At 48.4% G+C, this 20751-nt stretch overlaps 1 protein-coding gene across 3 annotated transcripts in view; it reads left to right on the top strand.

Moving 5' to 3' along the window:
* LOC135054820 (gastrula zinc finger protein XlCGF26.1-like) overlaps window positions 1-20751 on the top strand; it is a 71868-nt gene that overhangs the window by 37188 nt on the left and 13929 nt on the right. For all 3 annotated transcript variants that reach the window (XM_063958195.1, XM_063958194.1, XM_063958193.1), the window contains 2 exons: window positions 93-252; window positions 875-972. The gene's annotated coding sequence lies outside the window, so the exon portion shown is untranslated. The remainder of the gene's footprint in view (window positions 1-92; window positions 253-874; window positions 973-20751) is intronic.

Below are 20751 nucleotides of genomic sequence, written 5' to 3'. Positions count from 1 at the left end.
CACCCCCATCTAGATCTCCAGGGTCCCCGAGTGGATTCAGAGAAAAAGATTTATCGGTACGTACCAAAATCCACTTTTCTGTCGATTCACAGGAGAGAGGAAGGCATCTACGGAGCAGGAGACAACTAGTGTTGAGCAGGACCCAGAGCCCTATCCCAGTGCCTTCATTCTCACTCACTGATACATGAGAGAGACAATGAGCAGAAGATCCTGGAACTCGCAAACAAGATCATTCAGCTGCTGACTGGAGAGGTGACTGCTGGGAATGGGACATTATACAGTAACACCAGGGGAGGTGTCTGGGTGATGACTGTGTCATTATGTGTGAGGTTCCTGCAGGAGGGGGAGTATTTACAAAGAGACAAGGGTCTGTACAAGGACGTGATAATGGAGAATCACCAGCCCCTCACATCACTGTGTAATAGCCCTTTCAGACCGCCAGCTTCTAACACGGGTTATTGTGCATGAGTGTGCATTACCGGTGTTGCTGTGCGGTCTGAAAGGGCCCAGTTGGAATAATCCGGGTGAAGACGGTATACCAACTCTGGTAGTGAGCAGGGTTGAACTCGTGTTCAATCCGGCTCGCTGTGCTGTCTGAACGGGAGCTGGGTCGATGCAACCCGTTTCCCAATCACTCTGTGGACGGGCGGCGCTTGGAGATCATTCCGGGTTGGAACAGCAGCAAGAAAGGAGCCTGAGGCAGGTCGCACGCTAGAGGCTGCCGGGTGCAACCTGTCTCAGGTGGTCTGAATGGAGTGTAAGTGGAGAATATTGTTGTATTATATAACAAAAAGCAGTATTAAGGACCACTTAGATACACACAGAATTTGACCACATATATACAATGTACTGAGTTGCTGTGTTTCTCCTACAGATATATCCAGTAACAGAGATACCCCAGAGAGATGTCCCCATACTCCTAATTCCCAGGATTGTACAAAGAGAAATCTCAGGACCGCACAGGAGGATCAGGTAGACTTTTCACTATTTGAGAAGCTGTATGTCTTATACACTAATATTAATACATTTTAATATTTGTTTAATATCCAGTAAATAAATTACACAGTTTTTTTAAAATCGTTTTGTGGGTTGTTTAGGGTACAGCTCTGCCCACTATTGAGGTAGAAGATGTAGAGCGGTCAAGCACCAGACCTGTGCTATGACTGTATACAATGCGGTAGAACATAACGGCGTTATTCTTTTTCGTATCTACAATCCTGACAATGACAAATACCATAGATCTAACTAATAACTCATCTCATTAATTGGGGGATAATATTAGTAGCAGTTACAGAACCAGTGACATGGGATTGTTACTAGAGATTGCCGTGTATGGCCCTCTCCAAGATGCTGGTCGAGGTTGGGGGAGCTGCCTGGCTCTGCAAGCCGTCCCAGGCCTTTGCCACCTTTCATTTGTTTCCTTCTGTTTCATTACAAGCCAATGACAGTGCATGGTGCTTCCTGCTTCTAGTACCCCATCCCTTACACCTTGTACAGCTATTCCACTATGCATTGTTGATAGATTGTACTTTATACTTTGTAATCCTTCAAAAATAATATCAACTGGAAAAGTTGTCTTCTTTTGCCACAAATGCATTTTAGTTGCAATTATGCAAAGCAACTAGTACGGGTGTGGTGTAGCACGTAGACAGTCATTAGGTAGACACCATATGGTCGACAGTCAGAAGTCATACACACAAAAAAAAAACATTTCTCTGGCAGGGTCCACAGGGTAACAGTGGGATATGATGGCGCGACAGCGGAGTGACACCAAACGATCAAAGCTTTCCGGCCTCCCTGGATGCAACGGGGCCCATCCATATATCCCGACCCTTGGCTCAGGCAAATCAGTTTTTTGTTTGGTGCGGCAGGAGCCGGACCATGGTCAGAGGTTTGCTGTTTCACTAACAGCCCAAGCTTTCTTATTTTATTTTTATAGTCTTACGTTTTTTGTTTTTTTGTTTTTTTTTAGTCATCTTTCCAAACAGCGTCTTATATGCATATTGGAAAGAGTCGCTCCAACAACTTTCCGCCGGGTCGCGACAACGCTTACCCACAAGTACAGTGCTGTTTCGACGGGCGTCTGTGTCGGATATACTAGCAGGTCCATCAAACGTTACCAGGCTGTGGCCGGAGCAAGGAGGGAAGGTAAGGCATCGATTCCGCTTAGTAGATGGAATACGGACACAGCCGCACTGTTTTGGGAGGAGACTACCAAACAGTAGCTGACGCGCCGCCATCATGGGTGCTCCAGCGCTAGGCCTTAGGGATCAGAGGCACTAGGAATAGCGTGAGGCCACGATCCCTGGGGTTGATGTCAGTGGTGGGGAGTCACACTCTCCTGGTCGCCCCTCCCCCGGTTCATGACCAGTTTCTTTAGAGTCTCCTACCATGAACTGTTTCCTCGCTTCCGTCTCAGACGCTACCAGAGGGGACTCGGTCGCAGCATAGGCAGCTGCGTCAGTGTTCATTAAGCGCTTCCATGGGAGATCCGGTCGCATCATAGGCGGCTGTGTGATCACTGCGTCTGTGTGCACTGAACAGTACCATAAGACCGGTGAGTCTGTGTTCACTGAGCGTGTGTGTCCGCTATAGGTTCCTGGAGCGGCAGTGTACACTAGTAGCTTCTGGATCCAATCAGCGTTCGCTAATGTATTGATCGATCACTGGAAGCGAGGCGAGTCTCCCTGTATCCCACTCTGAGTACGGGCTATACAGCACTAAATTTCTATCTACTTTGTCAAGTACGAGTAGTTAAGTGCCTATTGCATATGAGTCTGTATACATTTACTGTGGTTTTCTTCGCATTGCGTCTGAATACCTTTATATGTTTATACAGGATTCAGTAAATGTTCGCCTACATACTTTAAAAAGTGTTTGTAGCTGATGATATGCTCATATGACTAACATATAACATGTGACTGACTGCTAGTGTGATTGCTGACTTTAATATATGTTTGTCAGTTGGTTTCTTCTGATCCTCAATGCTGGTGCATGGGTAGGGTCAGATTGATTTCTCATACGTCATAAAGGATGCTGGGGATGCTTCAAGAACCATGGGGTATAGACTGGATCCGCAGGAGACATGGGTACACTATAAGACTTTGGGTGTGAACTGGCTCCTCCCTCTATGCCCCTCCTCCAGACTCCAGTTAGATTCTGTGCCCAGTGAGACTGGATGCACACTGAGGAGCTCTCCAGAGTTTCTCAGGAAAAGATTATTAGGTTTATTATTTTCAGGGAGACCTGCTGGCAACAGGCTCCCTGCATCGTGGGACTGAGGGGAGAAAAGCAGACCTACTTCTTCTGAGTTCAAGGGCTCTGCTTCTTAGGCTACTGGACACCATGAGCTCCAGAGGGTTCGATCACTTGGTACGCCTAGCTGCTTGTTCCGTTCCCGGAGCCTCGCCATCACCCCCCTCACAGAGCCAGAAGATAGAAGCCGGGTGAGTATGAGAAGATCAGAAGACTTCAGTGATGGCAGAAGACTGCGTTTGAGGTACCGTGCAGCGGCCGCGCTGCGCGCCATGCTCCCACACAGATCACGGCACTGCAGGGCGCAGGGGGGGTGCCCTGGGCAGCATGGGGGATCTCAAACACCATTGGCATAAGACATAACAGTGCCCAGGCACTAGTTAAGGGACCCCCACCAGTATAAAGAGTTTTTTGAGCGGGACTGAAGTGCGCCATGTAGTGGGCGGGGCTTAGCCCACACAGCTCTGACCAGCGCCATTTTTCTCTTCACAGAAGGCTGCAGAGACGCTGGCCCTGACCTCCACACTGCTGTGCAAGTAACAGGGTGCAATACGTGGGGGCACAAGTGATTTGGTGCTATATTATATATGTAAAAAGCGTTAGTTGGTCTGGGCAGTCTTGTTACAAGCTTCAGTACCGGGATAGGCGCTGGGTGTGAGCTGGCAGAACTCTCTCTGTGTCTCTCTGGCAGGCTTTATTGTGGGTCTGTCTCCTATAGCCCCAGTGTGGTTGTGGCTGTTGGTACGTGTGTGTGTCTACATGTCTGAGGCTGAATGATCTTTCCAGGAGGAGGCTGGAGTGGGGACAGACAATTCTGTGAGAGTGGCAGTGTCGGCACCGCTGACGGATGATTGGGTGAATATGTTGAGTGTTTTAAATGCAAATGTGACTAAGTTGACTAAGAGATTTGATAAATCTGAGTCTAAGAACCAGACATGGAGGAAATCCATGGAAGATGCTTTGTCACAAGCCCAGACTCCTTTGGGGTCACAGAAACGTGCATTTACCCAGGTAACAGATACCGACACGGACTCTGATTCCAGTGTCGACTATAGTGATGCCAGATTACATCCAAAACTGGCTAAGAGTATTCAGTACATGATTGTGGTGATAAAAGAAGTATTACATATCACTGATGACCCTGCTGTCCCTGATACTAGGGTCTGTATGTATAAAGGAAATAAACCTGAGGTAACGTTTCCTCCCTCTCATGAACTGGACTCACTTTTTGAAAAAGCTTGGGAAAATCCTGACAAAAAGATACATGTTCCCAAAAGAATCCCAGTGGCATATACGTTCCCCTCTGGGGACAGGGAAAGGTGGGAGTCAATCCCCACGGTAGACAAAGCTTTATCGCGTCTATCCAAAAAGGTGGCGCTCCCGTCCCCTGACACGGCAGCACTAAAGGATCCTGCGGATCGTAAGCAGGAAAATACACTAAAATCCATTTATGTCACTACGGGGTCGCTACTCAGGCCTGCCGTTGCTACGGCATGGGTGAGTATCGCTATTGAAAGGTGGGCAGATAACTTATCATCTGAGCTAGATACCCTAGACAGGGATAGCGTACTTTTGACTCTGGGTCATATCAGGGACGCTGCAGCATATTTAAAAGAAGCTGTAAGGGATATTGGCCTTTTGGGATCAAGGTCCAATACCATGGCAGTATCAGCAAGGAGAGCGTTGTGGATTCATCAATGGAATGCTGACGCTGACTCTAAGAAGGCGATGGAGTCTCTACCGTTTAACGGTAGGGTCTTGTTTGGCGACAGCCTCACTGACCTGGTGTCTACGGCTACCGCGGGTAAGTCATCCTTTTTACCTTATGTTCCTGCACAGCAGAAGATATCGCCTCACTATCAGATGCAGTCCTTTTGACCCAGTAAATTCATGAAAGGACGTGTGTCCTCGTTCCTTGCTGCGAGGGGGAGAGGACGGGGAAAAAGGTCACAGGCTGTGGCAAGTTCCCAGGAGCAGAAGTCCTCTCCGGCTTCTACCAATTCCACCGCATGAGGCTGGGGCTCCTCTGCGGGAGTCCGCACCATCTCCAACTCTTCAGTCAGGTCTGGGTGCACTCGGACCTGGATACTGGGATAGTAGACATAGTATCCCAAGGGTACAAGTTAGAGTTTCAAGACGTGCCCCCTCACCGATTTTTCAAATCGGCCTTGCCAGCTTCTCTTCCGGAAAGGGAGATAGTAAGCGCTGCGATACTAAGGTTGTGTAAAAATCAAGTGATTGTCACAGTACCCCCGTCTCAACAGGGGGAAGGTTTTTATTCGACCCTGTTCGTGGTCCCGAAGCCGGATGGCTCAGTCAGACCGATTCTAAACCTAAAATCCCTCAATTTCTTTCTCAAAAGATTCAAGTTCAAGATGGAATCTCTACCAGCAGTGATCTCCAGTCTGGAGGAAGGGGACTTTATGGTGTCGGTTGCTATAAGATGCCTACTTACATGTCCCCATATTTCCTCCACATCAGGCTTACCTGAGATTCGCTGTGCAGGATTGTCATTACCAATTTCAGACGTTGCCGTTTGGTCTGTCCACGGCTCCGAGGATTTTCACCAAAGTACTGGCGGAAATGCTGGTTCTCCTGCGCAAGCAGGGAATCACAATTATCCCGTACTTGGACGATCTCCTCATAAAGGCGAGGTCCAAGGAGCAATTGTTGAAGAATGTTGCCCTTTCACTGACGATTCTACAACAACACGGTTGGCTCCTGAATTTGCCAAAATCACAGTTGGATCCAACGACACGACTGTCGTTCCTGGGTATGATTCTGGATACAGAACTACAGAGTTTTTCTTCCAGTAGAAAAAGCTATGAAAATACAGAACATGGTAAAACAGATTCTGAAACCGGCAAAGGTGTCAGTTCTTCACTGCACTCGGTTGCTGGGGAAGATGGTGGCGGCCTACGAGGCCATTCCGTATGGCAGGTTCCATGCCAGGGTTTTTCAGTGGAACCTGTTGGACCAGTGGTCCGGGTCTCACCTGGAAATGCACCGGAAAATATATCTATCTCCCAGGACCAGAATTTCCCTTCTGTGGTGGCTGCACGGTTCTCACCTCCTGGAGGGACGCAGGTTCGGGATTCAGGATTGGATCCTGGTGACCACGGATGCAAGCCTCCGGGGATGGGGAGCAGTCATACAGGGGAGAAATTTTAGGGAAAGTGGTCAAGCCAGGAAGCTTGTCTGCACATAAACATTCTGGAATTAAGGGCCATCTACAACCGCATACTGCAAGCAGAACATCTTCTTCGAAGTCTGCCGGTCTTGATTCAGTCAGACAACGTGACAGCTGTGGCGTACATAAACCGCCAAGGCAGAACAAAGAGCAGCGCGGCAATGGCTGAGGCCACGAAGTTTCTTCGCTGGGCGGAAAGACATGCCAGCGCTCTGTCAGCAGTCTTCATTCCGGGAGTGGACAACTGGGAAGCAGACTTCCTCAGCAGACACGATCTCCATCCAGGAGAGTGGGGTCTTCTTCAAGAGGTCTTTGCAGAAGTGACAAGTCGTTGGGGAGTTCCTCAAGTAGACATGATGGCGTACCGCCTCAACAAGAAACTTCAGAGATATTGTTCCAGGTCAAGGGACCCTCAAGCAATAGCGGTGGACGCTCTAGTGACACCGTGGGTGTTCAGTCGGTCTGTGTTCCCTCCACTTCCACTCATTCCAAAGGTGATAAAAATTATACGAAGAACAAGGGTTCAGGCAATCCTCATTGTTCCGGATTGGCCAAAAAGGGCCTGGTATCCAGATCTTCAGGAGTTGCTCATAGAAGATCCCTGGCCTCTTCCTCTTCGGGAGGACCTGTTACAACAGGGGCCATGCGTGTATCAGGACTTACCGCGGCTGCGTTTGACGGCGTGGCGATTGAGCGCCAAATCCTAGCCCGAAAGGGTATTCCCAGTGAAGTCATTCCCACACTTCTTCAGGCAAGAAAAGAACTAACGGCAAAACATTACCACCGTATTTGGAGAAAATATGTGTCTTGGTGTGAATCCAAGAAGGCTCATACGGAAAAATTTAATCTGGGGCGTTTGCTCCATTTCCTACAAGCAGGTGTGGATGCGGGCCTAAAGTTAGGCTCTATTAAAGTACAGATTTCGGCCTTGTCGATCTTTTTTTTAAAAGGAATTGGCTTCTCTTCCAGAAGTTCAGACCTTTGTAACAGGCGTGCTGCACATCCAACCTCCGTTTGTGCCTCCTGTGGCACCGTGGGATCTTAATGTGGTGTTGCAATTTTTGCAATCACATTGGTTTGAACCTTTACGGAAGGTTGAGTTAAAATTCCTTACTTGGAAAGTGGTTATGTTGTTGGCCTTGGCGTCAGCAAGGAGAGTGTCTGAATTGGCAGCTTTGTCTCACAAAAGCTCCTATTTGATTTTCCATGCGGATAGAGCAGAGTTGAGAACTCGTCAACAATTTCTGCCAAAAGTGGTTTCATCTTTTCACGTAAACCAGCCAGTGGCTTTTGAGGCCTTGGCGGAGTCAAAGTCTCTTGATGTGGTCAGAGGTTTGAAGATCTATATCGCCAGAACGGCGCAGATTAGGAAAACAGAGGCTCTGTTTGTCCTGTGGGCTCCCAAGAAGATTGGGGCTCCTGCTTCCAAGCAGACTAATGCACGCTGGATCTGTAATACGATTCAGCAAGCTCATTCTACGACAGGATTGCCGTTACCGAAATCAGTGAAGGCCCACTCAACCAGAAAGGTGGGCTCATCCTGGGCGGCTGCCCGAGGGGTCTCGGCATTACAACTCTGCTGAGCAGCTACTTGGTCGGGTTCTAACACTTTTGCGAAGTTTTACAAGTTTGATACCCTGGCTGAGGAGGAACTCTTGTTTGGTCAATCGGTGCTGCAGAGTTATCCGCACTCTCCCACCCATTCTAGAGCTTTGGTATAAACCCCATGGTTCTTGAAGCATCCCCAGCATCCTCTAGGACGTATGAGAAAATAGGATTTTAATACTTACCGGTAAATCCTTTTCTCTTAGTCCGTAGAGGATGCTGGGCGCCCGTCCCAGTGCGGGCTGTATCTGCAGTTGGTTATAGTTACGCTCCTGTTGAGTTCAGTCAAATCTGTGACTGCTGTTGGTCATGCCGTTGCATGCGTTTTTGTTGAATGCTATGTTGTACGGCGTGTTGGTGGTGTGAGCTGGTATGTATCTCAACTTAGTTTAAAATTATTAAATAAATCCTTTTCCTCTAAATGTTCGTCTCCCTGGGCACAGTTCCTATAACTGGAGTCTGGAGGAGGGGCATGGAGGGAGGAGCCAGTTCACACCCATTCAAAGTCTTATAGTGTGCCCATGTTTCCTGCGGATCCCGTCTATACCCCATGGTTCTTGAAGCATCCCCAGCATCCTCTACGGACTAAGAATAGGATTTTAATACCTGCCGGTAAATCCTTTTCTATCACTTTAGAAGGTTAAAGTGATTACAGTCACAAATTGTGTAGTACACTGTGAAAGTGCTGATTATTTATCATGTCTAAGAGCGGCAGAGGTGACTTGGGTACACTCACAGCAGCACTCATAATATGTTTGTCTTTCAAAACTATTATCCTCTCAGGATCTGGTTCAGGATAGTTTGTGCAAATTGTTTTGCTTTTCAGCAGAACACAAGGCAGATCCCTGTACAACATCAGGTACAGAAGGATCCACCTTGGGCTATGTTTGCACAGACTTTGTCCAGTATAGCTGAACGGATAATTCCTACAGCTTCGGTACCAGGTATAGGGTACCCATACATGCAGCTCCCTACCTACGGTATATCATTTCCCCCAGCAGCTTCTCATTAAACAAGCTGATAAACCGATGGTAAGTAAATCTTCACCTTCACAGGCTACACATGATGATTCATCGGATGATGAAAGCTCTATTTACTCTACTTCAGTATACGAAGAGGAGGAAGAAGCTCTCAGCTCAGTGGATGTAGCTGAATTAATTAGAGCAATGAAGGCCGTTCTGTCCTTAGAAGATTCAGCAGAGCCTGTGTTAAAAACCAAGTCACCTGTGTTTAAACGTCCCAAGACAGTTAAGACTGAGTTTCCAGGGTCAGACCAACTGACGGAAATTATGGAAGAGGCTTGGGCAACACCCAACAAAAAATATAGAATTCCCGAAAATTGGGATTCTAATTATCCTTTTCCAGCCGGGGACTGTTTAAAAAGGGAGGTAGCTCCCAAGGTAGATATACGCACGTGATTCGAATAGTGCGAAAATCTATACTGCCTTTGCCATCAACATGATGTCACAGATAGGAGAGTGGATGGTTTTCTAAAAAACATTTTCCCTTTCTGGAGCAGTCATAAGGCCAGCCATGGCTTCTGCTAGGATAGCAAAGGGAGTGGCTGCCTGGGCTGAGGCATTGGAAGGTGATTTTTCATCAGCTTCTAGAGAGCAAAAATCTTATATAGCCCATATTAAACAAGCAGCAGTATTCTTGGAAGAAGCTGCACTAGATATGGGTACTATTGCTTCTAGGGCATCAGCCTCAACGATAGCTGCTCGCAGAGCAGTTCGGTTACGTACTTGGAAAGCTGATTCAGAATCCAAGAAAGTTTTGGAATCTTTGCCTTTTTCTGGAAATATTCTGTTTGGTAAATAATTGACAGATATTCTGGAGTCAGAAGCAGACTCCAAGAAGGTCAAGTTTCCTTCCACATATAACCCCAGACCTAGGGGTCCGAGCTTCCGGCCCTTTCGCACTCAAGGAAAATCAAAGGGAAAAAGTGATCGCAAACAGCCCCAATACAATAAGTTTGGGAAATCAAAAAAGCAATGGGCTACCAGAGGGCCAGCTTCCAAACCAGATGATAAGCTTGATGGTGCGGGCCTCCACCTGGGGGATCCCAGGGTGGGGGGCCGACTGCTTCAGTTTGCACAGATCTGGCGACAATCTACAACAGACGCCTGGGTGCAGGAAGCGGTATCTCTAGGTTATGTTTCTCATACGTCCTAGAGGATGCTGGGGTCACCATTAGAACCATGGGGTATAGACAGGATCCGCAGGAGACATGGGCACTTTAAGACTTTCAAAGGGTGTGAACTGGCTCCTCCCTCTATGCCCCTCCTCCAGACCCCAGTTTTAGAATTGTGCCCAGTGAGACTGGACGCACTACAGGGGAGCTCTACTGAGTTTCTCTGAAAAGTTTTTTATTTTCAGGGAAGCTGCTGGCAACAGTCTCCCTGCTTCGTGGGACTTAGGGGAGAGAAGTATGACCAACTTCTAGTGAGTTCAAGGGCTCTGCTTCTGGCTGACAGGACACCATTAGCTCCTGAGGGTGATGATCGCTGGGCGCTCCCGGATGCTCACTCCCGCAGCCAGCCGTCACCCCCTTACAGAGCCAGAAGTCAGGTGAGTAGCAGAAGAAAAGAAGACTTCTTCTTCAGTGACGGCATTCTGAGGTACCGCGCAGCGAATGGAACGTTGCGCGCCATGCTCCCACACACACAGCACTGTGGGGGGGAGGGCTCTGGGCAGCAATAATCTTCAATTTCCACTGGCAAGAGGGGACATTAGTGCCAAGGCACTGTCCTAACCCCCGCCAGTATAATTATTTATTTAAAATAAGCGGGACAAAAGCGCACCATTAAGGGGGCGGAGCTTCTTCCTCACAGTATAATTTGGTGCAATAGATTTGATATTTAAAGCGCTACAGGTCTGGGTCATTTTTTTGTGTTTTCAGACCTGTTAATTTGGCGCTGGGTTGTGAGCTGGCAAATCCCCTCTGTGTCTCCATGACAGACTTTACTGTGGGTCTGTCCCCTATATGCCCGGTGTGTCTGGAGATGTTTGGTACACGTGTGTCGACATGTCTGAGGCTGAGTGCTCTTCCCAGGAGGAGGCTGTATTAGGGACACAAACGTCTGTGGGGGTGACCCTGTCAGCACTGCCGACTCCTGATTGGGTAAATGTTTTGAATGCTAATGTGGCTCTTATTGGTTAGAGATTAGATAAGTCTGAGTCTCAGACCCAGGCATGGAAGAAATCTGTGGAGGATGTGTTATTACAAGTCCAGGACCCCTCGGGGTCACAAAAACGTACTTTTGCCCAGTTGGCAGACACTGCTACCGACACGGACACTGATTCCAGTGTCGACTATAGTGATTCCAGATTAGATCCAAAATTGGCAAAGAGCATTCGGTGCACGATTGTGGCGGTTAAAGATGTATTACATATCACTGAGGACCCTGCTGTTCCTGATAAAAGGGTCTGTATATATAAGGAAAAGAAACCTGAGATAACGTTTCCTCCCTCTCATGAACTGAACACTCCATTTGAAAAAGTCTGGGAAAGCCCTGACAAAGTTTCAGATTCCCAAAAGGATTCCGGTGGTTTATCCGTTTCCCTCTGAGGATAGGAAAAAGTGTGAGTCACCCCCCCCCCCCCCCCCCCACCCCCAGTGTAGACAAGGCCCTATCACGTTTGTCTAAAAAAGTGGCTCTCCCGTCACCTGGCACGGCAGCCCTTAAGGACCCTGCGGATCGTAAGCAAGAAACTACGTTAAAATCCATTTATGCGACCACAGGTACGCCACGCAGACCTGTCATTGCATTTGCATGGGTGAGTAGTGCTATCGAAAAGTGGGCAGATAACTTGTCATCTGATATAGATACCCTAGATAGGGATAGCATCCTCTTGACGCTGGGGTATGTCAAGGACGCTGCAGCGTACCTAAAGGAAACTGCGAAAGATATTGGCCTTTTGGGATTAAATGCCAATGCCATGGCAGTCTCAGCAAGGCGAGCATTGTGGATTCACCAATGGAATGCTGATGCTGACTCCCAAGAAAAATATGGAATCTCTACCATATAAAGGTGGTACCTTGTTTGGTGACTGCCTCGCTGATTTGGTATCTACGGCTACCGCGGGTAAGTCATCCTTTTTGCCTTATGTTCCTCCACAACAAAAGAAAACACACCACTATCATATGCAGTCCTTTCGGGCCAATAAATACAGAAAAGGGTGAGGTTCTTCCTTCCTTGCTACTAGAGGAAGGGGAAGAGGTATAAGATCACCAGCCATGTCGTGTTCCCAGGAGCAGAAGTTCTCCCCGGCTTCTGCCAATTCCACCGCATGACGCTGGGGCTCCTCTGCGGGAGTCCGCACCGGTGGGGGCACGTCTCAAACGCTTCCGTCAGTTCTGGTTCGTTTACAAATAGTATCCCAAGGGTACAAACTGGAGTTTCAAGACGTTCCCCCTCGCCGATTTTTCAAATCTGCCTTACCAGGTTCTCTTCCGGACAGTGAGGTAGTATACAACGCAATACAAAAGTTGTGTTAAAATCGGGTCATTGTCATGGTTCCCCCGTCACAACAGGGAGAAGGCTTTTATTCAATCCTAGACCTGAAATCCCTCAATTTCTACATAAAAAAAATTCAAATTCAGGATGGAGTCTCTCCGAGCAGTGATCTCTAGTCTGGAGGAAGGGGATTTTATGGTGTCGGTGGACATAAAAGATGCCTACTTACATGTTCCAATTTATCCTCCATCAGGCTTACCTGAGGTTTGCCTTTCAGGATTATCATTACCAATTTCAGACGTTGCCGTTTAATCTGTCCACGGCTCCGAGGATTTTCACCAAAGTGATGGCGGAAATGATGGTTCTCCTTCGCAAGCAAGGAGTCACGATTATCCCGTACTTGGACGATCCCCTGATAAAGGCGAGATCCAGGCACCAGTTGGTGCAAAACATTGCACTCTCCCTGACAGTTCTTCAGCAACATGGTTGGCTCCTAAACTTGCCAAAATCACAGTTGATTCCGACGACGCGGTTGTCGTTTTTGGGAATGATACTGGACACAGAACTACAGAGAGTTTTCTTCCAGTGGAATAGGCTCTGGAACTTCAGAGTCTGGTCAAACAAATTCTGAAACCAGCAAGAGTGTCAATCCATCAATGCACTCGATTGCTGGGGAAGATGGTTGCGGCCTACAAGGCCATTCAATTTGGCAGATTCCATGCCAGAGTGTTCAGTGGGACCTGTTGGACAAGTGGTCCTTATCCCACCTGCACATGCACCGAAGGATAATCCTGTCTTCCAAGACCAGAATCTCAGTCCTGTGGTGGCTGCACAGCTCTCACCTCCTAGAGGGGCACAGGTTCGGGATCCAGGACTGGATCCTAGTAACCACGGAGGCAAGTCTCCGAGGCTGGGGAGCAGTCACACAGAGGGAAAACTTCCAAGGAAGATGATCAAGCCAGGAAACTTGTCTCCACATAAACGTTCTGGAGTTAAGGGCCATTTCCAACGGCCTTCTACAAGCGGAACATCTTCGCAATCTGCCCGTACTGATCCAGTCGGACAATGTAATGGCAGTAACGTACATAAACCGCCAGGGCGGAACAAAAAGCAGAGCGGCAATGGCAGAAGCCACAAAGGTTCTCGCTGGGCGGAAAAGCATACAAGCGCTCTGTCAGCGATCTTCATTCCAGGAGTGGACAACTGGGAAGCAGACTTCCTCAGCAGACACGATCTCCATCCAGGAGAGTGGGCCTCCATCAAGAGGTCTTCACAGAAGTGACAAGTCATTGGGGAATTCCTCAAATAGACATGATGGCATCTCGTCTCAACAAGAAGCTTCAGAGATATTGTTCCAGGTCGAGGGACCCTCAAGCAATAGCAGTGGATGCACTGGTGACACCATGGGTGTTTCAGTCGGTGTATGTATTCCCTCCACTTCCTCTCATTCCAAAAGTTCTAAAGATCATAAGAAGAACAAAGATTCAAGCGATCCTCATTGTCCCAGACTGGCCAAGGAGGGCTTGGTATCCAGATCTTCAGGAATTACTCATACGAGATCCCTGGCCTCTTCCTCTACGCGAGGACCTGTTACAGCAGGGGCCGTGCGTGTATCAAGACTTACCGCAGCTACGTTTGACGGCATGGCGGTTGAACGCCAAATACTAGCCCGAAAGGGTATTCCCAGTGAAGTCATTCCCACACTTAAATTCAGGCCAGGAAAGGAGTAACGTCTTAACATTACCACCGTATTTGGAGAAATATGTTTCTTGGTGTGAATCCAAGAAGGCTCCTACGGAAGAATTTCAGCTGGGACGTTTTCTCCATTTTCTACAAGCAGGTGTGGATGCGGGCCTAAAGTTGGGCTCAATTAAGGTACAGATTTCAGCCTTATCGGTTTTCTTTCATAAACAATTGGCCTCCCTTCTAGAAGTTCAGACTTTCGTGAAAGGTGTGTTGCACATCCAACCTCCATTTGTGCTCCCAGTGGCACCTTGGGATCTTAACGCGGTGTTGCTGTTCCTTCAATCACATTGGTTTGAACCTTTACAGAAAGTAGGGTTGAAATTCCTCACTTGGAAAGTGGTCATTCTGTTGGCCTTGGCATCCGCAAGGCGGGTGTCTGAGTTAGCGACCTTGTCTCACAAGAGCCCTTATTTGAGCTTCCATGAAGATAGAGCAGAGTTGAGGACTCGTCGGCAATTTCTGCCGAAGATGGTTACATCTTTCCACATGAACCAACCTATTGTGGTGCCAGTGGCTACTGACGCCTTTATTGGGTCAAAGTCTCTGGATGTGGTCAGAGCTTTGAAAATTTATGTCGCCAGAACGGCTCAGGTTAGGAAAACGGAGGCTCTGTTTGTCCTGTATGCTCCCATCAAGATTGGGTGTCCTGCTTCCAAGCAGACCATTGCACGCTGGATCTGTAATACGATTCAGCATGCTCATTCCTCGGCTGGATTGCCGTTACCGAAATCAGTGAAGGCCCATTCTACTAGAAAGGTGAGCTCGTCCTGGGCGGCTGCCCGGGGGGTCTCGGCATTACAACTTTGCCGAGCAGCTACTTGGTCGGGTTCAAACACTTTTGAAAAGTTTTACAAGTTTGATACCCTGAACGATGATGACCTCCAGTTTGGTCAATCGGTGCTGCAGAGTCATCCACACTCTCCCGCCCGTTCTAGAGCTTTGGTATAACCCCATGATTCTAATGGTGTCCCCAGCATCCTCTAGGACGTATGAGAAAATAGGATTTTAATACCTACCGGTAAATCCTTTTCTCTTAGTCCGTAGAGGATGCTGGGCACCCATCCCAGTGCGTACTGTATCTGCAGTTATTAGTTGTGGTTACACACATGTTGTGTTAAGTTTATAGTCAGCCTGTTGCTGAAATTGTTCATGCCGTTGGCTTGTATTCTGTTGAATGCCACGTTGTGCGGCATGCTTGAGGTGTGAGCTGGTATGAATCTCACCTTAGTTTAACAATAAATCCTTTCCTCTAAATGTCCGTCTCCCTGGGCACAGTTCCTATAACTCGGGTCTGGAGGAGGGGCATAGAGGGAGGAGCCAGTTCACATCCTTTGAAAGTCTTAAAGTGCCCATGTCTCCTGCGGATCCCGTCTATACCCCATGTTTTTAATGGTGACCCCAGCATCCTCTACGGACTAAGAAAAGGATTTACCGGTAGGTATTAAAATCCTATTTCTCTAACGTCCTAGTGGATGCTGGGGACTCCGTAAGGACCATGGGGAATAGATGGGCTCCACAGGAGACAGGGCACTTTAAGAAAGAATTAGGATACTGGTGTGCACTGGCTCCTCCCTCTATGTCCCTCCTCCAGACCTCAGTTTGAATCTGTGCCTGGACGAGCTGGGTGCACCTTAGTGAGCTCTCCTGAGCTTGCTGAGAAAGAAAGTATTTTGTTAGGATTTTTTATTTTCAGAGAGATCTGCTGGCAACAGACTCTCTGCTACGTGGGACTGAGGGGAGAGAAGTAGCCCTACTCACCAGAAGATAGGTCCTGCTTCTTAGGCTACTGGACACCATTAGCTCCAGAGGGATCGTACACAGGAATGCACCCTTGGTCGTCCGATCCCGAAGCCGCGCCGCCGTCCCCCTCGCAGAGCCAGAAGACGGAAGCCGGCGAGAGAAGCAAGAAGACTTCGAAATCGGCGGCAGAAGACTCCAGTCTTCTTATGAGGTAGTGCACAGCACTGCAGCTGTGCGCCATTGCTCCCACACTAAACCCACACACTCCGGTCACTGTAGGGTGCAGGGCGCAGGGGGGGGCAGCAATTAAGGTACCTCTTGGCAAAAGCAGCATATATACAGCTGGGCACTGTATATATGCATGAGCCCCTGCCATTATTTTTACACAAAACGCGGGACAGAAGCCCGCCGCTGAGGGGGGCGGGGCTTCTTCCTCAGTACTCACCAGCGCCATTTTCTCTCCACAGCTCCGCTGAGAGGAAGCTCCCCAGGCTCTCCCCTGCAGAATCACGGTAGACAGAGGGTAAAAAAGAGGGGGGGCACATAAATTTGGCGCAAAAACATATACAGCAGCTACTGGGTTAACACTAAGTTACTGCGTGACTCCTGGGTAATTTAGCGCTGGGGTGTGTGCTGGCATACTCTCTGTCTCTCCAAAAGGCCTTGTGGGGGAACTGTCTTCAAATAGAGCATCCCCTGTGTGTGTGGTGTGTCGGTACGTTTGTGTCGGCATGTTTGACGAGGAAGGCTATGTGGAAACAGAGCGGGTACAAATGAATGTGGGGTCGCCGCCGACACCCGATTGGATGGATATGTGGAAGGTTTTAAATGATAATGTTAATTCCTTGCTAAAAGGTTGGATAAAGCTGAAGCCTTAGGACAGTCAGGGTCTCAACCCATGCCTGATCCTACAGCGCAGAGTCCGTCAGGGTCTCAGAAGCGCCCACTATCCCAAATTGTTGACACAGATATCGACACGGATTCTGACTCCAGTGTCGATGCTGATGACGCAAAGTTGCAGCCTAAGATGGCTAAAGCCATCCGCTACATGATTATAGCAATGAAAGATGTGTTAAACATCACAGAGGAAACCCCAGTCCCTGACAAGAGGGTTTATATGTATGGGGAAAAAAGGCAAGAGGATACTGCAGATAGAAAGCTGGAGGGTATCCTGAAATCCATTTATACACATTCAGGTACCCTGCTAAGGCCGGCAATTGCGTCGGCCTGGATGTGTAGTGCTGTAGCAGCATGGACAGATACCTTATCTGAGGAAATTGATACCTTGGACAAGGATACTATAATACTGACCCTGGGGCATATAAAAGACGCTGTCCTATATATGAGAGATGCCCAAAGAGACATTAGCCTACTGGGCTCTAGAATAAATGCTATGTCGAGTTCTGCCAGAAGGATCCTGTGGACTCTGCAATGGACAGGCGATGCAGACTCGAAAAAGCACATGGAGGTTTTACCTTATAAGGGTGAGGATTGTTTGGGGACGGTCTCTCAGACCTGGTATCCACAGCTACGGCTGGAAAGTCAAATTTTTTGCCATATATTCCCTCACAACCTAAGAAAGCACCGTATTACCAAATGCAGTCTTTTCGATCACAGAAAAACAAGAAAGTCCGAGGTGCGTCCTTTCTTGCCAGACGCAGGGGTAGAGGAAAAAAGCTGCACAACACAGCTAGTTTCCAGGAACAGAAGTCCTCCCCGGCCTCCACTAAATCCACTGCATGACGCTGGGGCTCCACAGGCGGAGCCAGGCCCGGTGGGGGCGCGTCTCCGAAATTTCAGCCACAAGTGGGTTCACTCACAGGTGGATCCCTGGGCTATAGAGATTGTCTCAGGGATACAAGCTGGAATTCAAAGTGATGCCCCCCCACCGTTACCTCAAATCGGCCCTGCCAGCTTCCCCCATAGAGAGGGAAATAGTGTTAGCAGCAATTCACAAATTGTATCTCCAGCAGGTGGTGGTAAAGGTTCCCCTCCTTCAACAGGGAAGGGGTTACTATTCGACAATGTTTGTGGTACCGAAACCGGGCGGTTCGGTCAGACCCATATTGAATGTAAAATCCCTGAACATATACCTGAAAAGGTTCGAGTTCAAGATGGAATCGCTCAGAGCGGTCATCGCAAGCCTGGAGGAGGGGGATTTTATGGTGTCTCTGGACATAAAGGATGATTACCTTCATGTCCCCATTTATCCACCCCGTCAGGAGTACCTCAGATTTGTGGTACAGGATTGTCATTACCAATTCCAGACGTTGCCGTTTGGTCTGTCCATGGCACCGAGAATATTTACCAAGGTAATGGCAGAAATGATGGTGCTCCTGCGAAAGCAAGGAGTCACCATTATCCCATACTTGGACAATCTCCTCATAAAGGCGAGGTCCAGAGAGCAGTTGCTGATCAGTGTAGCACGCTCTCAGGAAGTGTTATAACAGCACGGCTGGATTCTGAATATTCCAAAGTCGCAGCTGATTCCTACGACGCGTCTTCCCTTCCTGGGCATGATTCTGGACACAGACCAGAAGAAAGTTTTTCTACCAACGGAGAAGGCTCAGGAACTCATGACGCTGGTCAGAGACCTCTTGAAACCAAAACAGGTGTCGGTGCATCACTGCACGAGAGTCCTGGGAAAGATGGTGGCGTCATACGAGGCCATTCCCTTCGGCAGGTTCCATGCGAGGACCTTTCAATGGGATCTGTTGGACAAGTGGTCCGGATAGCATCTGGAGATGCATCTGCTGATCACCCTATCCCCCAGGGCCAGGATGGTGGCTGCAGAGTGCTCACCTTCTCGAGGGCCGCAGATTCGGCATTCAGGACTGGGTCCTGGTGACCACGGATGCAAGCCTCCAAGGGGTGGGGGGCAGTCACTCAGGGAAGAAATTTCCAAGGGCTGTGGTCAAGTCAGGAGACTTGCCTTCACATCAATATCCTGGAACTAAGGGCCATATACAACGCCCTAAGTCAAGCGGAGACCCTGCTTCGTGACCAATCGGTGCTGATTCAATCAGACAACATCACCGCAGTGGTTTAGAAAAGGAAATGAAAAACTGCGCTATTCTCATACACAACCCCCTACTAGCTGGTTGCTGCTATTGACACTGTGTGGGAGTACTACCAGATCCCACTTGAAGCGAAATGGATGAAATGGATAAGTGTCTTAGCGCACACCTAGCGTTAGTGTATAGATGCCACCTTATGTTTATGAAAAAATTTCCACAGTAAGCAGAATATAAAAAATATATCAATTTATTTGTACTTGGTAAAATGTATATAATTTGAATTCAGAATGAATGGTAATAACTTGTACACTTCTAAAAAGTTCTAAAATCGGGTAGGGTGAATACTTCTATATATTACTTATACTATATATTGCTGGTACTTCTGAGTTTTAATACCCCCTAGTACCGGTACACATAACTGACAAACAACATGTAAACAGACATATATCAGAATTACCAGTGGGCACACTCTATTGGTGTTTTACCCCACTGGATTTTGATGGTCAGATTAGTTTTTAGTAAAGTCTATTAGTAAATTGTCCTTACACACCACTATGAGTCAGGGTTAGTGGGTTTTAATGTTAGTTTACAAGTCCCAATCCGTATCAAAAAGACTTGCTTGTTAATGTCCTTTCTCAGCAGTACTTATATAGTCACAATGGCTGATTTTGGGGTATTTCCCCGCCTACCTCAGGGTCGCTGCTGCTGCTGCAGTGTGATGTCCCTTCGTAATGCAGTGGAGTGTGTTCACTGCTGCTCGGTTTCCTTGGGATCGCTGCTGCTGCTGCAGTATGATGTCCCTTCGTAATGCAGTGGAATGTGTTCACTGCTGCTTGGTTTCCTGCTGGGAGATCCGTTGGTGATGTAGTGGAATGAGCTGTAGTCTGCCGGCAGACTTCCGTGCCTCCGTGTCTTCGTCCGTGCGGTCACAGGAGACGGATCGATTGCTCTGCTATAACATCACCGCAGTGGCTCATGTAAACCGCCAAGGCGGCACAAGGAGCAGGATGGCGATGGCGGAAGCCACCAGGATTCTTCGTTGGGCGGAGAATCACTTGCAAGCACTGTCAGCAGTATTCATTCCGGGAGTGGACAACTGGGAAGCAGACTTCCTCAGCAGGCACGACCTCTGCCCGGGAGAGTGGGGACTTCATCAAGAAGTCTTCACGCTGATTGCAGGTCGGTGGGAACTGCCACAGGTGGACATGATGGCATCCCGCCTCAACAAAAAGTTACAGAGGTATTGCGCCAGGTCAAGAGACCCTCAGGCGATAGCTGTAGACGCACTTGTGACACCGTGGGTGTTCCAGTCGGTTTATGTGTTTCCTCCTCTTCCTCTCATACCAAAGGTGCTGAGAATCATAAGAAAAAGAGGAGTGAGAACTATACTCATTGTTCCGGATTGGCCAAGAAGGACTTGGTATCCAGAACTGCAAGAAATGCTCACAGAGGACCCATGGCCTCTGCCTCTCAGACAGGATCTGTTGCAACAGGGGCCCTGTCTGTTCCAAGACTTACCGCGGCTGCGTTTGACGGCATGGCGGTTGAACGCCGGATCCTAGCAGAAAAAGAGGATTCCGGATGAGGTTATTCCTACGCTAATAAAGGCTAGGAAGGACGTGACGGCTGAACATTATCACCGTATATGGCGAAAATATGTTGCTTGGTGTGAGGCCAGGAATGCCCCTATGGAGGAATTCCAGCTGGGCCGTTTCCTACACTTCCTACAGTCGGAAGT

The sequence above is a fragment of the Pseudophryne corroboree genome, chromosome 3, assembly GCF_028390025.1.
Source record: "Pseudophryne corroboree isolate aPseCor3 chromosome 3, aPseCor3.hap2, whole genome shotgun sequence".
Classification (NCBI taxonomy): domain Eukaryota; kingdom Metazoa; phylum Chordata; class Amphibia; order Anura; family Myobatrachidae; genus Pseudophryne; species Pseudophryne corroboree.
This window is presented reverse-complemented; position numbering and strand designations above follow the sequence as displayed.